The sequence below is a fragment of the Scyliorhinus torazame genome, chromosome 13 (genome assembly GCF_047496885.1).
Source record: "Scyliorhinus torazame isolate Kashiwa2021f chromosome 13, sScyTor2.1, whole genome shotgun sequence".
Classification (NCBI taxonomy): Eukaryota; Metazoa; Chordata; class Chondrichthyes; order Carcharhiniformes; family Scyliorhinidae; genus Scyliorhinus; species Scyliorhinus torazame.
In genome coordinates, this window is record NC_092719.1 from 88,376,860 (window position 1) to 88,392,897 (window position 16,038).

Sequence of the window (16,038 nt, forward strand, 5' to 3'; positions counted from 1 at the left end):
GGCTTGTTCCTGTGCTGTACTTTTCTTTGTTCTTTGTATGCTTTCAAGGTAAGATCAATAATCGCTCCAAATCCTCTTTGTCTCTCCTTTTAACTCTCCCTATCTGCAATTGTCTCAATTCATCAATTCAATCACTATACTTCTTTGTAGTGCCAGCAGGCAAAGGTAGAGACTGCAAAAGTGGGAGGGCTGTGACCAGTGGCGTTCCACAGGGATCAGTGCTGGGACCTTTGCTCTTTGTAGTATATATAAATGATTTGGAGGAAAATGTAACTGGTCTGATTAGTAAGTTTGCAGACGACACAAAGGTTGGTGGAATTGCGGATAGCGATGAGGACTGTCTGAGGATACAGCAGGATTTAGATTGTCTGGAGACTTGGGCGGAGAGATGGCAGATGGAGTTTAATCCGGACAAATGTGAGGTAATGCATTTTGGAAGGTCTAATGCAGGTAGGGAATATACAGTGAATGGTAGAACCCTCAAGAGTATTGAAAGTCAAAGAGATCTAGGTGTATAGGTCCACAGGTCATTGAAAGGGGCAACACAGGTGGAGAAGGTAGTCAAGAAGGCATACGGCATGCTTGCCTTCATTGGCCGGGGCATTGAGTATAAGAATTGGCAAGTCATGTTGCAGCTGTATAGAACCTTAGTTAGGCCACACTTGGAGTATAGTGTTCAATTCTGGTCGCCACACTACCAGAAGGATGTGGAGGCTTTAGAGAGGGTGCAGAAGAGATTTACCAGAATGTTGCCTGGTATGGAGGGCATTAGCTATGAGGAGTGGTTGAATAAGCTCGGTTTGTTCTCACTGGAACGAAGGAGGTTGAGGGGAGACCTGATAGAGGTATACAAAATTATGAGGGGCATAGACAGAGTGGATAGTCAGAGGCTTTTCCCCAGGGTAGAGGGGTCAATTACTAGGGGGCACAGGTTTAAGGTGAGAGGGGCAAGGTTTAGAGTAGATGTGCGAGGCAAGTTTTTTACGCAGAGGGTAGTGGGTGCCTGGAACTCGCTACCGGAGGAGGTAGTGGAAGCAGGGACGATAGGGACATTTAAGCGGCATCTTGACAAATATATGAATAGGATGGGAATAGAAGGATACGGACCCAGGAAGTGTAGAAGATTGTAGTTTAGTCGGGCAGTATGGTCGGCACGGGCTTGGAGGGCCGAAGGGCCTGTTCCTGTGCTGTACATTTCTTTGTTCTTTGTTCTTTGTTGTCTTTGGCACTGGCCGCAGACGTGTGGTGCAGGCCTGCGACGTAGGCGGGTCCAATGGGGGCCACGACGATAGTGTCCACAAAAGGTTTGTCGGGCCCACGGGGAACACGCTAAGGTTCTGGTCGGCCACCTCTAGCGAGGTAGCTAACTTTACCGTGTCCCGCAGGTCGGAGGTCCCGTTTTCCAGCAGACGCTGCCTGATATAGTTCGAGCGGACCCCTGCCACGTCGGTGTCCCGGATCTGTGAGTTCATATGCTCCTCCGCCGTCACATCTTGATAGCTGCAGTTCCTCGCGAGTAGAGTCAGGGTTTCCAGATACTCGTCCAGCGATTCTCCGGCGCGTTGACGGTGAGTAGAAAGGAGGTGTCTAGCGACCGTCTTGTTTACGGGCTTCACGAAGTGCGCCTTGAGGGTTGCGACCGCCTCCTCGTACGTGGCCGCTTTCTCAATCATTACTGAGATTCGATGGCTCATCCGAGCGTGGAGGAGTTGCAGTTTGAGGGTCTCCGAGGGAGCCGTTGTGGAGGAGTCGATGTAGGCCTCGAAGCATCAAAGCCAATGTTCAAATATTTCCTTGGCTTCGGACGCGCGGGCGTCGAGTTCGAGCCTGTCTGGCTTTAGAGTGGCTTCCATGGTGATGGCGATGACTAATTAATTGATATATCTTCAATTCACCAAGAGGCCGAGTGCGAGTGAACATAAGGCTTTATTAGTCGTGAACTTGCCTAGCCAGAGTCGGTTGTGCGTATGAGTGCCACCCGCAGGTGGCCAGATTATATATGACCCAGGTGAGGGCGGAGCCCACCGGGGTTACAGTACAGTACCTGGAAGCAGCTCGTATCACCACTTCCAGGTCAAAGGTTACATTAGGTGGATACAATGGTTACAGTGTCATGCATTATCGTGAATACATTCACCACAGGCTGCAAATGACAAAGGCTGGGACCTGAATATTGAAGGGCAACATGACATTTAGAAAGTACAGGAAGTGGGAGAAGATGGCAGGGTAGCTCTGTTAATTAAGCATGACATTGGTACAATAGAGAGCGATGACCTTGGTTTTGGAGATCAACATGAAGGACCAGTTTGGGTAGGGATGAGAAATAGTAAAGGTAAGTCATTTGTGAGAATGGCTTATCGGCCCCATAACAGTAACCACGCTTTAGGATAGGATACACAGGATGAAATGATGGGGGTTGTGAGAAAGGCGCAGCAATAATCATGGGCAATTTTAATCGACATATAGATTGGGCGTAGTCTGGAAGAAGAGTTCATAAGAGTGTTTCCGGGACAGTTTCTTCGAGCCAACCAAAGCGCAGGACCTGGTAATGTGCAACAGGACAGGATAAATGAATGACCTCATGCTGAAGGTGCCCCTGGCAGCAGTGATCACAACATGACTGAATTTCACATTCTGTTCGAGGGAGAGACCAATTGGTCTGCTGGGATGAGTCGCAGGTTAGATGGTTGTTCCTTCACAGAGTGAATTTGGGGGATTAATAATGGAAGATAAGGCAATTGCGGATGAACAGATATGTTGCATCTGTCTTCACTGTAAGATAACATCAAAGTATACATCAAGAGGTGAAAGAAAGGAACTTAAAACAATTTTAATCACCTGCCAAAGAATACTGAGAAAATTCTAAGAACACTAAAAGCTGACAAGTCCTCAGGTCCTGATGAATCCATCCTGAGTCATAAAGGAAGTGGCTGCTGAGATCGTAGAGGCATTAGTTTCAATTTTCCAAAATTCCCTAGATCTGGAAAGACACCACCAGAATGGAAAATAGCAAATGTGGCTCCTCTCTTCACAAAAGGAGGGAGACAGAAAGCAGTAAACCACAGGCCAGTTAGCTCAACATCTGTCATAGGGAAAATGCTGGAAACTATTATTAAGGAAGTTCCAGTGGGGCACAAATAAAATCTCAATGCAATCAAACAATCAATAAGGTTTTGCAAAAGGTGAATTCTGTCCCCCCAATTGAATAAAGTTCTTTGAGGAAGTAGTTAGCAAAATGGGTAAAGGGGATCCTGTGAATGTGTTGTATTTAGATTTCCAGAAGGCATTTGACAAGGTGCCACTTCAAAGTTAATTACATAAAATAAGTACTCCTGATATAGAAGCAAAATTATTAGTATGAACTGAGGATTGGCACAGTTTGATAACAGAAAAGAGAGAGTAGACATAACTGGGTCATTCCCTAGTTGGCAATTTGTGAAGAGTGAAGTGCTACAGGGATCAGTGCTGGAGCCTCAACTATTTACAATCTAGATCAATTATTTGGATGAAGCGAACAAAGGTGTGGTTCCTACATTTGCTGCTCTATACACCATCGCGCCAGCTCCCTCCTTGCTCTGTGGCCTCCACACCCTGTCATGCCGGCTCCCGCCCCACTCTGTGGCTCCGACACCCCACATTGCCAGCTCCCGCCCCCCTCTGTAGCTCTGACACCCCACCATGCCGACTCTCACCCCACTCTGTGGCCCTGCCGCCACACCGGTTCCGTCCCCGCTCTGGGGCTCCAATACCCCATCATGCCAGCTCCCTCCCCGCTCTGTGGCTCCGATACCCCACCATGACGGCTCCACTCCCCACTCTGTGGCCCTGCTGTGCTGGCTCCCACTCTGCTCTGTAGTACCACCACACCAGCTCCCACCCCGTTAGTCCTAGCTAAGAATGGAACTTAATGGGATACAGATGATGTAAATAATAGGAGGAGCCAGGTCTGTTTGTTGTTTTGCTGTCTGTTATAGGATTTTAAGTTTAAAAAAAATAAATTTAGAGTACCTTGCCATAATATGCACCCATGCACATCATGAGGTAAAAGCAGGCAGTGACAGACACCCAGGTGAGCCAATCAATGTATAGAACAGAACATGCCCAATCAGAAGACAGGACACCACAGGGGGGGCTTCCAACTATAAAACACACGAGGCAGGAGCAATATGCCTCTTTCCATTGGTGATAGCTGTAGTGACAGTCAGGTGTACAAATCATTCAACACCTTCTACACGTGGATCAGAGCTAGCCTGGTCTAGATAGTTAATGTTAGTTTACTTAGAGCAGTGGAGAGTCAACCCACAGGCAGCTGTGTGCTTCGTTACTGAAGTTCAATAAAGCTTAGATTGAACCAACGCCCACGTTTGGTGTATACGTGATCAGTTAACTGCATCGTGTGCAATCCGTGTTACCCCAGGGTGAACAACACGACATACCCAATTAAGGGGCAATTTAGCATGGCCAATCCACCTAGCCTGCACATCTTTGGGTTGTGGGGGTGAAACCCACGCAAACACGGGGAGAATGTGCAAACTCCACACGACAGTGACCCAGAGCCGGGATCGAACCTGGGACCTCGGCGCTGTGAGGCAGCAGGGCTAACCCACTGCGCCACCATGCTACTCTGTATTTTAAGTTGATCAGCAGTTTTGCCAATTGCTGTTAGGTTGAGCATATGTGTATTGAATCTGCTCTTGAAAGGTACTCTATCCAAAAGTCTCTGCACAGCTAAACAAGTAAACCTGTTAACTTTATTTATAATTGGTATTTAAACTGGATTGGGTTGTTTAGTTATAGTTAGTGTCAGGTAAAGAGAGTAAGTTCAAGTTTTTCTTTTGTTTAAGAACTGTTTAACTAATAATTGTAAAGATATTTCTTTGGTGTTAATGTGGTTAATTGTGTTTAAATTAAAGTTTATTTTAACATAAAAGAGCTTGACGTATGAAGAACGGTTGAGGACTCTGGGTCTATACTCGTTGGAGTTGAGAAGGATGGGGGGGATCTTATTGAAACTTACAGGATACTGCAAGGCCTGTATAGAGTGGATGTAGAGATGATGTTTCTACTTGAAGGAAAAACTTGAACTTGAGGATACTATCTCAGATTAAAGAGACGATCCTTTAAAACAGAGATGAGGAGGTATTTCTTCAGCCAGAGGGTGGTCCATCTGTGGAATCCTTTGAACATAGAACATACAGCGTAGAAGGAGGCCATTCAGCCCATCGAGTCTGCACAGACCCACTTCCACCCTATCCCTGTAACCCAATAACCCCTCCTAACCTTTATGGTCGCTCAGGGTAATTTATCATGGCCAATCCACCTAACCTGCACATCTTTGGAGTGTGGGAGGAAACCGGAGCACCCGGAGGAAAGCCACGCAGACACGGGGAGGACGTGCAGACTCCGCACAGACAGTGACCCAGCGGGGAATTGAACTTGGGACCCTGGCTCTGTGAAGCCACAGTGCTATCCACTTGTGCTACCATGCTGCCCAAGGCTGTGGAGGCCAATCACCAAGTGTCCTTAAGACAGAGATAAATAGGTTCTTGATTAATAAGGGGATCAGTGGTTATGAGGAGAAGGCAGGAGAATGGAGATTAGAAAAATATCAGCCATGATTGAATGGCGGAGCAGACTCGATGGGCCTAGTGGCCTAATTCTGCTTCTACGTCTTATAGTCTTATGGTCTAAAAGATACCTACTGGTCACAGCCATCACTCCTGGGGTGAAGTATCCTTTCCTCACAGTTCTACAAATAGAAAGATTGTTTGGGGTTCTCATCCTGTATCCTAACAAATTCTGGAGCCTGGTCTGGTATCCTCACAGTTGTTGGGAGGGTTTAAATAGTGTTATGGGCCAGGGTTTAGAGAACCCCAAAGTGTATCATGGAGTTTACCTGACCCACAACTTTTAATAGATTGTGGTATGGGGAGCACACGGCCCACTCTACAGGTGTGGTACAGCAGAAATCGAAAAGTAGTTTTTAAGCAAAACAATGTTTATTCTATGAACTCAAGTTAACCTTTTTAAAACATACAGTGAACATCTTAGCAACCATCAATTCAAATACAACCCCCAAAGAATACAACACTACGTAATCCTTGCTTTCCTTTTAACATCCATAAGACATTAAAAAAACTTATAACAGAAGCACATCAGGTTTAAATTCACTACTGAGAACAGTTACCACTCTGAATTTACCTAATGATCAAGAGATAGTCTTTACATGGCAGAGGGAACAACATTACACCTTTTGTGGCTGACTGCAGCTCCAACACTGAAATTAAACCAAAAACACAGACGCACCCAAACTTTTTCTCTAAGTGAAACTAAAAAGCAGAGCCAGAGCTCAGCTCCACCCACACTCTGACATCACTGCAGTAACTTTAGCAGACTACCATTTCTTAAAGTGACATTCTCATGATAATAATGTACAGCACAGTAATCTGACAGTGTTAAATGGTGTGTATGTAAATGTAAGGAGTAGAGCAAACAAAGCTTAATGAGCTGAGGGCACAGATCGACACATGGAGCACAAGGCCATTGTTTAGAATGGAAACGTGGCTTCAGGAGGGGCACAAATGGCAGCTGAATATCCCCGGATATAGAGTTTTTGGGCAGGATAGGGAGGGTATTAAAAAAGGTGGGGTGTGTAACATTATTGGATAAAGAATCAATTACAGCTGTGAGGAGGGATAATGTACAGAACGAAGCATTAAACGAGGCCACGTGGGTTGTGGTCAGAAATAAAAAAGGGGCAGCCACACTGCTAGGCGGGTACTATTGACCCCAAATTGTAAGAGAGAGATAGAAGAGCAAATATGTATTCAAATGTCGGAATGTAAAAACATTAGGGGATTAATAGTTCTCCTCAAGGGCAATTAGGGATGGGTAATAAATGTCGGCCTAGCCAGTGAAGCCCACATTCCTTGAATAAATTCAAACAAAGTTGGAGACTTTAATATCAATTGAGGTACGAACATGTGAAGGCCGCTACTGTACTACCCACCAACACCATGGGCTCTTATCTTATTAAGTAGCTTTTTATGCAGTACCTTATCAAATGCTTTTTGGAAATCCAAGTACATTACATCTACTGGTTCTCCTTCATCAACCTGCTCGTTACCACCTCAAAGAATTCTAACAGATTTGACAGGCATGATCTCCCCTTCATTAAAACATATATATATTTAGAGTACCCAATTCATTTTTGCCAATTAAGGGGCAATTTAGCGTGGCCAATCCACCTAGCATGCACATCTTTTTGGGTTGTGGGGCGAAACCCACGTAGACACAGGGAGAATGTACAAACTCCACACGGACAGTGACCCAGAGCCGGGATCGAACCTGGGACCTCGGCACTGTGAGGCTGCAGGGCTAACCCACTGCGCCACCGTGCTGCCCTCTGATCTCTCCTTCATGAAACCATGCCGTCTCTGCTTGACTATATTATGCATTTCTGAATGCTCTGCTTTATAATGGACTCCAACATTTTCCCAATGACAGAAGTTAAGCTAACTGGCTGATAGTTACCTGTTTTTGTTGTTCTCCCTTTTGGAATAAGGGTGGTTTTCCAATCCTCCTGGACTTTTCCAGAATTTAAAGATTCTTGGAAGTGTATCCACTATCTCTTTAGCTACTTCCTTTAATATCCTGGGATGCAACCCATCAGGCCAGAGAACCTATCGGTTTTATCTCTTACTATCGGCTTTCGGCCCAATTAGTTTCCCTATTACTTTTTCCCTCGTGATTGTTATTGTATTTATTTCATCCTCCCCCTGCCGCCTTTCTGCCACTTGATTATTTCGTATTTTTTGAATGTTATTAGTATCTTCCACCGTGAAGACTGACACACAGAATTGGTTTAACTCTTCGGCCTTTTCCTGGCTCCCCATTATTATTTCTCCAGTCTCATTCTCTAAGAAGCCTTTGTTCACTTTGTTCCTCTTCCATTTTTAAAGAAGTTCTTATTGTCAATTTTTTATTACTTGCTAGTTTACGCTCATAGTTTATCCTCTCGCTCTATTATTTTTTGGTCATATTTTGTTGGTTTTTAAAACTTTCACAATCCTCTGGCTTATCACCAATCTTTGTTACATTGTCTGCTTTTACTTTCAGTTTAATACTATCCTTCACTTCTTTGGTTAACCATGGTCAATTTATCCCTTTCCTCAAACCCTTCTTCCTCACTGGGATCTATCTTTGTTGTGAGTCAGGAACTATTTTCAGAAACATCTGTCATTGTTGACCAACCATCTTTTTTGCTAAACGTCTTTCCAGTCCACTCTAGCCAACTTTGCCCTCATTCCTTTGTAATTATCCTTATTTAAGTGTATCACAGTTGTTTCTGATCCACATTTCTCACTCTCAAGTTGAATGCTAAATACTACTATTTTTAGTCACTGCTTCCGAGGGAATCTTTTACCCTGAGCTTGTTTATTAAACCTGCCTCATTACAGACTATCAGATCCAAAATAGCCTGATCCCTGGTTGGATCCACAACATATTGTTCCAGGAAATTATCCCGAATACACTCTATGAATTATTCCTCATGGTTACCTGTAGGGGCGGCACGGTGGTGCAGTGGTTAGCACTGCTGCCTCACAGCACCGGGACCAGGTTCGATTCCCACCTTGGGTGATTGTCTGTGTGGAGTTTACACTTTCTCCCCATATATGCGTGGGTTTCCTCTGGGTGCTCTGGTTTCCTCCCACAGTCCAAAGATGTGCAAGTTAGGTGGATTGGACATGCTAAATTGTCCCTTACGATGAGGTTACAGGGCGGGGGATAGGGCCAAGGGAGATTGGTCTTTCAATGGGTCGATGCAGACTCGATGGGCCGAATGACCTATTTCTGTACTGTGGGGATTCTATGACTATTCCCACCTGTGTCTTCTTCCCGCTATTATTTCTTACCTCCACGCATATGGATTCTACATCTTATGATCCAAGATCATTTCTTGCTATTGTACTTATTCCATCTCATACTAACAAAGCTACCCATCACCATTTCCTTCCTACCTGCCCTTATGAAAAGTCGCAGATCCCTGAATTTTAGTTCCCAGTTTTAATCTCCTTGTAACCACATCTCTGTAATGGCTACTCGATCATACCAATTAACCTCAATGTGTGCTGTTAATTTGTTTATTTTGTGCCGAATGCTACGTGCATTTAATAAAGAGCAATTATTTTGCTTTTTCACCATTTTCCTTTTTGATCGTTGTGGTGAATGTAGTCACCATAATAGTCACCATTGTAACCATTGTATCCACCTAATGTAACCTTTGACCTGGAAGTGGTGATATGAGCTGCTTCCAGGTACTGGACTGTAACCCCGGTGGGCTCTGCCTCTGGCTCCGTCATCACCAGGGCTATATAAAACCTGGCCACCTGCGAGTGGCACTTATCTGCAAAACCGACTCTGGCTAGGCAAGTTCACGACTAATAAAGCCTTATGTTTACTCGCACTCTCGGCCTCTTGCTGAATTGAAGGTATATCAATTTATTAGTCGTCGACAGCACCTTGGAAGCCGCTCTAAAGCCAAACAGGCTCGAACACGACGCCCGCGCGTCCAAAGCCAAGGAAATATTTGAACATTGGCTTCGATGCTTCGATGCCTACATCGACTCCTCCACAGTGGCTCCCTCGGAGAACCTCAAACTGCGACTCCTCCACGTTCGGGTGAACCATCGAATCTCGGTAATGATTGAAAAAGCGGCCACGTACGAGTAGGCGGTCGCAACCCTCAAGGCGCACTTCGTGAAGCCTGTAAACCAGGTGTTCACTAGACCCCTCCTCAATACTCGCCATCAACGCGCTGGAGAATCGCTGGACGAGTATCTGGAAACCTTGACTTTACTCGCGAGGAACTGCAGCTATCGAGATTTGACGGCGGAGGAGCATATGAACTCACAGATCCGGGACACCTACGTGGCGGGGGTCCGCTCGAACTATATAAGGCAGCGTCTGATGGAAAATGGGACCTCCGACCTGCGGGACATGGTAAAGTTAGCTACCAGAAAGTGGCCCACCAGAACCTTAGCGCGTTCCCCGTGGGCCCGACGAACCCCTCTTGGACACTATCGTCGCGGCCCCCGTCGGACCTGCCTATATCGCAGGCCAGCCCAGCCCGGAGAACCGCAATGCTACTTCTGCGGCCAGGGCCAACACCCCCGGCAGCGTTGCCCAGCCCGCTCAGCGACTGCGGGAAAAAGGGGCACAACGCAAGAGTCTGTCTGGGCCGACCTAAGGCCCAGAAATCGAAAACGCACCAGGCCCGACCTATGGACTCGCAGCCCCACAGGCCCCGCAATGCGGCTGCATGCCTGCCCGGAACGCCCCCTCCAGATGCGTCATCGGCATCGTGCTAATCGTGGGGGCCCCCACCTTGGCTGCCGGCCCCAAAACCGACTGACACGTGCGACTGATGGGGGCGGCCATCTTGGTCGCCATCTTCGATCCCGCCCGACACGTGTGACACATGCGGGCCGCCATCTTGTGTCTCCACTGACCACGCAGGCTACACGTAGCTGGGCGCGGTGACCCTCGACCAGTCACAGCCAAAACCGCTAAAGAAGGCCATGATGGTCGTCCGGGTCAACGGGCACGTGACCCCCTGCCTCTTCGACTCTGGGAGCACGGAGCGCTTTGTCCACCCCGACACGGTAAGGCGCTGCTCCCTCCACACCTACCCCACCTCACAAACAGTCTCCCTTACCTCCGGGTCTCATTCGGTCCAGATCCAGGGTACTGTATCGCCAATCTCACGATGCAGGGCGCGGAGTATACCCGCTTTAAGCTCTACGTCCTCCCCCACCTCTGCTTCCCCCTACTGCTCGGATTGGATTTTCAATGTAATCACCGAAGCCTGACCCTACAGTTCGGCGGACCCTTGCCCCCCCCTCACAGTATGCAGCCTCGCGACCCTCAAGGTCACCCCCCCTTCACTCTTTGCGAATCTCACTCAAGCCCATTGCCGCCAGGAGCAGGCGGTACAGCTCGCTAGACATTGTATTTATCAAGTCGGAGGTCCAACAACTGTTGAATGAAGGGATCATAGAGGCCAGCAACAGCCCCTGGAGAGCGTAAGTGGTGGTCATCCGAATGGTGGACCAGTACGGTTTGCGGGCGACATACCCGTACCTGGACAACGTGACCATCTGCAGCCAGGATCAGCAGGACCATGACGTCAACCTTCAGAGGTTCCTCCAGGCCGCCCAATCCCGCAATCTTACATACAACAAAGAAAAGTGTGTCTTCCGGACTACCCGACTGGCCATCCTCGGCTACGTCATGGACAACCAAGTCCTGGGGTCCGACCCCGACTGTATGCGCCCCCTCACAGAACTCCCCCCTCCCCACAGCCTCAAGGGCCTAAAACAATGCCTGGGGTTGTTCTCCTACTACGCCCAGTGGATCCCCAACTATGCGGACAAAGCCCGCCCACTTATTGAAACCACCAGTTTCCCCCTGACGGATGATGCCCGCACGGCCTTCAGCCGCATCAAGGCCAACATCACTAAGGCCGCAATGCACGTGGTGGACGAGTCCGTCCCCTTCCAGGTTCAGAGCGATGCGTCAGACGTCGCCCTGGCCGCCACCCTCAACCAAGCGGGCAGGCTAGCAGCATTCTTCTGTCGGACCCTCCACGCTTCCGAAAACCGACACTCATCGGTCGAGAAGGAAGCACAAGCCATAGTGGAAGCCGTGCTGCACTGGAGGCACTACCTAGCCGGTAGGAGGTTCACCCTCGTCAGCGGTCGGTCGCATTCATGTTCGACAACGCACAAGGGGGCAAAATAAAAAATGACAAAATCCTGAGGTGGAGGATCGAACTCTCCACCTACAATTACGATATCAAGTATCATCCTGGGAAGCTCAACGAGCCCCCAGATGCCCTGTCCCTCGGCCCATGCGCCAACTTCGGGCTATCCACAGTGACCTCTGTCACCCGGGGGTCACCCGGCTTACCCACTTCATTAAGGCCCGCAATATGCCCTTCTCCACCGAGGAGGTCAAGGCAATGACCAGGGACTGCCAAGTCTGCGCGGAGTGCAAATCACACTTCTACTGGCCAGACAAGTCCCGCCCGGTAAAGGCCACCCGGCCCTTTGAACGCCTAAGTATCGATTTCAAAGGGCCCCTCCCCACCACCAACCATAATATTTATTTTCTCACTGTCATCGACGAGTACTCCCGCTTCCCCTTTGCTGTCTCCTGCCCCGACATGACCTCGGCCACAGGAATAAAGGCACTGCACAGCATCTTCACACTGTTCGGTTTCCCTGCCTACATCCACAGCGACTGGGGTACATCGTTGATGAGCGATTAGCTACGCCAGTACCTGCTCAGCAAAGGCATCGCCTTGAGCAGGACTACGAGCAGGGAAACGGGCAGGTGCAGAGGGAGAACGCAACAGTATGGAAGGCCGTCCTTCTGACCCTCCCAGCCCCCGCTGGCAGGAAGTCCCCCCCCGACGCCCTCCACTCCATCAGATCACTCCTCTGCACAGCCACGAACGAGACCCCTCACAATCGTTTGTTTATCTTCCCCAGGAAGTCCATCTCCGGGGTCCCGCTTCCACCTTGGCTGTCAACTCCAGTACCTGTCCTTCTCCGGAGGCACATGAGGAGCCATAAGACCGCTGGTCGAGAGGCTGCTGCACGCTAACCCCCAGTACGCCTACATCGCGCAGCAGAACGGACGGCAAGATACGGTCTCCCTACGAGACCTGGCACCAGCTGGTTCCCCTGCCAACGCGCCCCCCCCCCCACTACCTGCCCCCACCCCCAGCGCCCTGTACGTCCCCCTGTGTCTCCTGTACTGTCCCGTGCCAACACTGCCGCCACCCACCATCCCCCTGCCTGCCCCCACACCCCAACCGTCTCCGACCCGCCAGACTGAGGCTCCAGTTCCAGACACAGCGCCCCTGGAGTCACCACCTGCAACAACCGTGCCCGCCGCACCACCAGAGCTGAGGAGGTTGAAGAGAACGATCTGGCCTCCAGAGAGACTGAATATGTAATGACCCCACGTCACCCCCGCTGGACTTGATTTTTTAACAGGGGGTGAATGTATTCACCATAATGCATGACACTGTAACCATTGTATCCACCTAATGTTACCTTTGACCTGGAAGTGGTGATACGAGCTGCTTCCAGGTACTGTACTGTAACCCCGGTGGGCTCCGCCTCTGGCTCCGCCCTCACCTGGGCCATATATAATCTGGCCACCTGCGGGTGGCACTCATACGCACAACCGACTCTGGCTAGGCAAGTTCACGACTAATATAGCCTTATGTTCACTCGCTCTCTCGGCCTCTTGCTGAATTGAAGGTATATCAATCGCCTTTGCTGTTTTTTTAATGTTTGTACACACTGTCCCTTGCTGTCACACTTTGGCTATCATTATCTAAATAGCTGCCTTGTAATGCTGTCATATTCTTTTGTTTTGTAAGCGTACATATCCCCTCTCCAGAACCTTTATTTAGTTTAAAGCCCTCTCTACTTCCCTAGTTATGCAGTTTGCAAGAACACTGGTCCCAGCATAGTTCAGATGTAAGCCACCCCAAAGGTGCAGCCCCCACATTCCCCAGTACTGATGCCAATGCCCCATGAATTGAAACCCACTTCTGTCACCCCAGTCATTGAGCCATGTATTCATCTCTCTAATTCTATGTATCCTACGCCAATTTCCACGCAGTGCAACTAATAATCCAGAGATTATAACCTTGGAGGTTCTGATGTTTAATTTAGTGCTGAGCTCCTCAAACTCTCTATGCAGACCCTCTTTCCTTGATCTAGCTATGTCACTGTACCTACATGGACCACGACAACAGGATCCTCCTCCCTCCCACTGCAACTTCCTCTCCAATCTGGAGTAGATGTCCCAAACCCTAGTACCGGGCAGGCAACACATGCATCTGATCTCTCGCTCATTGCTGCAGAGAACAGTATCAATCCCCCTCACCATACTGTCCCCTAGGACCACTACAGTCTTATGTGCTTGTACGGCTCTCTGTACCACGGTGCTATGTTCTGTCAGCTCATCCACCCTGCAGCCCACACTCTCATCTCAGCAAGTTGAAATAATCTGTTGAAAAATTGGAGATGCTGAAACTCCTGCACTCCTGCCCTCTGGGTCCCCTTACCTGCCTTGGCTGCAGTCGCACCCTCCTGTCCCTAACCACATTTCAAACCAGAAGATTCTATCCTACAGAGTGCGCCCACATCCTGAACCAAAGTGCCCAAGTAATTCTCGCCCTCCCTGATGTGTCACAGTGTCTGCAGCTCAGCCTCCAGCTTAATCATTCTAAGCTGAAGCTGCAGACACTTACTGCAGGTGTGTTTGCTCTGAATCACACTGATATCCAGGAGCTCCCACATTACTTGTCCTGCCATACTTACGATCTGTAATGAATTACTTAATTATTGTATTCAATGATTTTGTTTCTTTAAGATATTTATTAATCTTATCACAAACTCCAGCATTATTTTAAATGTTTGGAAAATAGACCTTGACCACTTAGCGGATACTTCCAGATTCTCACCAACAGCTCACCTCCGCCCCTGTAGAGCAGGATAAAAATGTTAGAAAGTCAAAGGAGTACCGCCCTCCACTCCTCACTGATCTCTCTCTTCTCAGCAAACCTCCGCACTCTGAAGTCACACTGCTCTATCATTGCCTCCTGCCTTGGATAAGCACACTAGTGACCCATGGATCACCATGGTCCAAAATATGAGAGGGAGGGCAGGGTGCCATATCCATCACGTTCCTGTCACTGTGGTATTCTTCCAGTCGTAGGGAAGGTGGGGGACAGCCCCCCTGCGGGAGGCCAGTTGTGCCACTTAGGTGACCAATTAAAGGCCTTGTTTTGCTGCCAGTGTGGGGGCTTTCCGCCATTTGGGGATATCACCTGGTGAACCTTGGCCACAACCCTGCAGGCTCAGGGCATTGAGGGAATCCTGACTGGGGCACCCTGTGAGCCATGGAGGGCCTCACGCAACCAGTGGCAACTTGTTCTCACCAATCACTCCTTTGCCAGGACCAGCTGATCTGGCCTTCTGACTGGTAGGCTCCTCTCTCATGATGGGAAAAGTGCCCCAAAAGAAGCTTATTAGCTACAAAATTGGCAGAATGTCCAGCCAGGGCTCCACAAAAGGCAGAGGAAGCATTGCTTGCAGCTTTGCAGTCCATTGTCATTCACCACCACCTCAACAAAATTCCACCCCAAGCAAATGATTCTTGGGTACGTGATGGAGGTGTTGTTAATTGAGCAGTGATTGTGAATAGTGCAGTTGATGGATTATGGCATTTGGAGATGCATTCACTGACCTTAACCACTTGTGTCAGGTCGCTGAAATTCTTGCAGTACCTTTTCCAGGTTCTTTAGGGCTAAAATGATGGGATTGACTTCTGCAGATATCTAATCCTGCTTCTTATTCGCCAAGTGTCTGGCTAACCTCCTGGCCCTCTGAGAATAAACAACATCTCCTTTTTTCGACCTCCTCCAATAGATCAGAAAACATTGGTGCATACTCTGATCCATTGTTAGCCATTGTTCTTTGTTGCTAGCACCTGTCGAACTCATGTTAACACCTCCAGCAGTCACAATACAACCCCCCTTTAAGAGGTGAAGGGTAACTTCAAGTAGTGCTGGCAACTAGGATACTGGTCCCCCTGTTGCATTTAGTGCTGGCAGTCTGCAGGAATGATGATAACGAGCAGGTGGCACCATGATGGGGTGCTCCCCGCTTAACATTGCACTGACATGGAATCGTTGTGTATTTTGATCCCCTGGCCTGGTTTTAAGCCTATCCAGTGTAATCTCCATTGTGTTCCTGGAGCCCCACTTATCAAAGAAAGGAAGTGAATGGAGAGGGGTTGCTGATGTAAGTGACGCTTTTGGAATCTCTGGGAAACAATATGATTGGAATACTGTGATTTCACCACAGAGTGTAGAGGAAGCTGAAAAATATGTACAGGACACAGAACACTTTTAAACTAGAAAAAAAGTGAAGACAGAAAGAGTAAGTGAAT

General features: G+C 48.5%; 1 protein-coding gene across 1 annotated transcript in view; it reads left to right on the forward strand.

Annotated features, from left to right (window-relative positions):
- Nucleotides 1-16,038, forward strand: part of LOC140388180 (dynein axonemal heavy chain 3-like) — a 1,528,048-nt gene that overhangs the window by 500,644 nt on the left and 1,011,366 nt on the right. The gene's annotated exons all lie outside the window — the stretch shown is intronic.